The sequence below is a fragment of the Morus notabilis genome, unplaced genomic scaffold, assembly GCF_000414095.1.
Source record: "Morus notabilis unplaced genomic scaffold, ASM41409v2 Scaffold178, whole genome shotgun sequence".
NCBI lineage: Eukaryota > Viridiplantae > Streptophyta > Magnoliopsida > Rosales > Moraceae > Morus > Morus notabilis.
The window spans coordinates 7,301-12,151 of record NW_010358891.1 but is presented as its reverse complement, the minus strand read 5'-3'; positions in this window follow the sequence as shown (position 1 = coordinate 12,151).

Here is a 4,851-nt window from a genome sequence, read left to right as displayed (position 1 = left end):
GCTAATAGATGTTTTAAGAGAACCCCAAGGAGCCATCGGCTGGACTATAGCAGACATAAAAGGCATAAGTCCCTCCTTTTGTATGCACAAGATTCTTTTGGAAGATGATAAAAAGGGGTCTATAGAGGGACAAAGAAGGATGAACCCGATTATGAAGGAGGTGGTTAAGAAGGAGGTAATAAAGTGGTTAGCTGCAGGGATCATCTATCCAATCTCGGATAGTGCATGGGTGAGCCCGGTACAATGTGTTCCTAAGAAAGGGGGGATGACTGTTGTTGAGAACGAGAAGAATGAATTAATCCCCACAAGAACAGTAACAGGGTGGCGGATTTGCATGGATTACAGGAGACTCAATAAAGCAACTAGAAAAGATCATTTCCCGCTTCCCTTTATTGATCAAATGTTGGACAGGCTGGCAGGTAAGGAATTTTATTGCCTATTGGACGGGTATTCCAGTTATAATCAGATTGTGATTGCAAGAACGAGAAGAATGAATTAATCCCCACAAGAACAGTAACAGGGTGGCGGATTTGCATGGATTACAGGAGACTCAATAAAGCAACTAGAAAAGATCATTTCCCGCTTCCCTTTATTGATCAAATGTTGGACAGGCTGGCAGGTAAGGAATTTTATTGCCTATTGGACGGGTATTCCAGTTATAATCAGATTGTGATTGCACCGGAGGATCAACACAAGACTACTTTCACGTGTCCCTTTGGCACATTTGCCTTCAGGAGAATGTCGTTCGGACTTTGCAATGCCCCAGCCACTTTTCAGAGATGCATGCTGGCTATTTATAAATAATAAATATCCTTTTACATCTTATGCTTCTAGGACACTATTCCCAACAGATTTCTCAGTCTTTGGTAAGGATTTTGATGAGTGCCTCACGAACTTGAGGTCCTAAAGAGATGTGAAGAGACTAACTTGGTCTTGAACTGGGAGAAGTGCCACTTTATGGTCAATGAGGGAATTGTGCTAGGACATAGAGTCTCAAGGGATGGGTTAGAGGTTGATAAGGCGAAGATTGTTGTGATAGAGAAGTTGCCAGCACCGACTAATGTAAAAGGGCTTTGAAGCTTTCTTGGACATGCAGGGTTCTATAAGAGGTTCATTAAAGACTTCTCAAAGGTGTCAAATCCTCTTTGTAGTCTTCTGGAAAAGGATAGCAAGTTTATTTTTGATGAAGCATGCTCACTAGCATTTGCAGAATTGAAGACGAAACTCATTTCAGCACCTATCATTACAGCACCCGATTGGTCTATTCCTTTTGAAGTAATGTGTGATGCCAGTGACTGGGCATTGGGGGCAGTTCTTGGGCAGCGAAGAGAGAGGGTGTTTCACTCAATTTATTACGCCAGTAAAACTCTAACAGGAGCTCAACTAAATTACACTGTGACTGAAAAGGAGTTATTGGCGGTTGTCTTCACATTTGACAAGTTTAGAGCCAATTTGATAGTGACAAAGGTCACGGTTTTTACAGACCACTCAGCCATCAAGTATTTGATGGAAAAGAAGGATGCAAAGCCTCGGTTAATCAAATGGGTACTCTTACTTCAAGAATTCGACTTGGAGATCAAGGACCGTAAAGGGGCTGAGAATCAAGTGGCTAATCACTTGTCCCGGCTTGAGAGGGCGGAGGAAGAAGTCACCCCTGAAAGTATAACCGAAATGTTCCCTGATGAGCAGTTGTTTGTAGCAACTCAGGCACATACACCTTGGTTTGCTGATTTTGCAAATTATTTAGCTAGTGGATGGCTTCCACCTGATTTGACTAGCCAGCAGAGGAAGAAATTTCTCCATGATGTCAAGAGCTACTACTGGGATGAGCCTTATTTGTACAAGCAATGTCCTGACCAACTTATAAGGAGGTGTGTACTAGAAGAAGAAATGGAGGGCATTCTGCAAGGGTGCCATTCTTCCCCTTACAGTGGCCACTATGGAGGCCTGAGGACAGCTTCGAAGATTCTGCAATCTGGTTTTTATTGGCCATTGATCTTTAAGGATGCTCATGCGTTTGCATTGAGATGTGACAGGTGCCAAAGAACTGGGAACATAGCAAGGAGGAACGAGATGCCCCTAAACAACAACTTAGAAGTGGAATTGTTTGATGTTTGGGGTATGGATTTTATGGGCCCCTTTCCGGTGTCATTTGGTAACCAATACATTCTTGTGGCTGTTGACTATGTGTCAAAATGGGTAGAGGCAGTGGCTTCACCCACGAATGATGCCAAAGTGGTGCTGAGATTCCTACATAAGCACATTTTCACTCGCTTTGGAACCCCCCGAGCCATTATTAGTGATGAAGGAACCCACTTCTGCAACAAATTCTTAGGGCAGCTGCTTGCTAAATATGGTGTCAAGCACAAGGTCGCCACAGCCTATCACCCGCAAACCAGTGGGCAGGCCGAACTGTCAAATAGGGAAATCAAGCGAATACTCAAGAAAACAGTGAACCCGACTCGTAAGGGTTGGTCGGTGCGCTTGGATGATGCACTATGGGCCTTCCGAACAACTTTGAAAACACCCTTAGGAATGTCCTCATATAGGCTGGTATTTGGAAAGGCGTGTCACTTGCCTGTGGAGCTAGAACATAGAGCATTCTGGGCTCTCAAGAAGCTGAATCTTGACTTGCAGGCAGCCGGGCAGAGCAGACTGTTACAACTGAATGAGCTTGATGAGTTCAGGCTGCAGGCTTATGAAAGTGCACGGCTATACAAAGAAAAGACTAAGAAATGGCATGACCGTAAAATCTTGCCTCGAACATTCGAAGCTGGGCAGCAAGTGCTCTTGTTCAACTCCAGGTTGAAGCTTTTCCCAGGCAAACTGAAGTCTCGTTGGTCTAGCCCTTTTGCAGTCACTAAAGTATTTCCTTATGGAGCGGTGGAATTGATTGAGGAGGAGTCTGCGAGGAAATTCACGGTAAATGGACAGCGGTTAAAGCACTACTGGGGAGGTCCAGTAGATCGTTGCAAAGCGTCCACCACTCTGCAGGAGGCTTGATTCTCAACCAGGGAGGTAGTTAGGCTGATGACTCAAAAATAAGCGCTCGTGGGAGGCAACCCATTGTTTGTTCCTTTGATTTTGTTTTATTTTGCTATTCTGCATTTATATTTTAATTGGGAGTATAATTCATTGGTTGGGAGGATCAAATGGAGCCAATCCATTGCAGATAGCAGATAAAAAAAATTTTACATTAGCCCAGAATGCCATGACAAAAGGCTGCAGCATTCTGGGCAGCATTTAAAAACAAAAAAAATCGACAATGAGTTTAGCATGTTTCTAAAGCCCTAATTCACCAATATTTAGACACTCTCACTTCTTCTTCGAAGACCACACTCACACTCTCACTCTTGCCATTTTTCTTTTTTTCCTCCCTTCTCGCCAAGATTTCAAGCTTGCATCCTCTCACCCGCGACATTCTCTCAAATAGCTAATCTCACCCATCTCCGCTACATGATACAGCACGAGTTTGGGGGAGCAGCTAGCCGCCAGCACAGAGGAGATTGCCATTGAGGTTAGTAAGAACTCTGCCCTAACTCCGTACTCTTTAAGGAGGGTAGAACAGAGAAGGGGAGTGTTATTGTAGCAAAGAATTGTTGAGAACAGAGGAAAGGTGATTTTAGGCCTGTGGAGGTTCAGGAAGGAAAGTGAGTGAGAAATTTTGTTTTAGAGGGTAGTTAGAGCAGAGAAGGGAGTACAGGCATCAAAATGCCATTCAAGAGCAAGGCACACAAGGGAAAGGGAGTGCAGATTCTAATAGATTCAGACAGTTCTGAATCGGAGCAGGCTACAGAGAATGCTGAAGTAAAAAAATTTGTGTCCCCAAAGGCAGAGCAGCGTTTTGACGCGTGCATGAATAAGCGTGCATTGCATATGGAAAGAGGTTTTGTGTACAGAAGGGGTCGGCCCTCAGGCTACCCCAGCTTTATCCATTCAGTTATCGCCGCGCATAAATGGCATTCATTCTGCCATAACCCGCCTGCGGCGACGGTGCAGCTGGTGCGCGAATTTTATACCAACTACGATGCTGCAGAGCCTGACATAATCTTCGTCCGAGAAAAATCGATCCCCTTCACATATGAGGCAATTAACAGCCTCTACGACTTGCCGGATGTGGAAGATCATTTCAACAACTTCGCAGACAGTTTAAATGAGGACCAGTTGGACGAAGTTATCAATGAACTTTGTGTTGAGGGTACTGAATGGCGGAGAGCAACCAGAGGGTCGATGACATTTCCCAGGGAGTGCCTCCAGCTGGGACCGAAGATTTGGTACCATTTTCTATGGTTCCGGCTGATGCCTTCCTCACACTACCGCCTAGTACACAAAGAGAGAGCCATTCTGCTATATTGTATGATGAAGGGGAGGCCTCTAAACGTGGGAAGGATGATTGGTCAGCAGGTAGGCGTCTGTGCGGGGCGCACGAATGGGGGGTTATGGTTTCCATCATTAATCACGCAGTTATGTATTGCTCATGGAGTGAGCGTTGAAGAGCACGAAACGAAAGAGCATCCATCCGCAGCCATTTCCCCGAATGTTCTTGCGCGGCTCCTGCACGATGACGCACAAGAAGAATAAGGTGCTCCTGCCCCTACAGCGAATGCACTTCACTTAGGAGAGCTTGCTGCTGAGCCAAACAGCCCCGACATCGTGGCTAGATTGAGTCGCATGGAGCAGCGCCTCAGTCAGGTGGAGGTGCAACAGTACGAATCTGCACAACAAATGCGGGAATTTTGGAAATATACGAAGCAAAGGGATTTGGCTCTCTAGAAACACTTCAGGGCTAATTCCAGGAGGTTCCATTCCTTTCCAAAATTTCCTCACTATCTATGCAGTTCCTCATCTGAG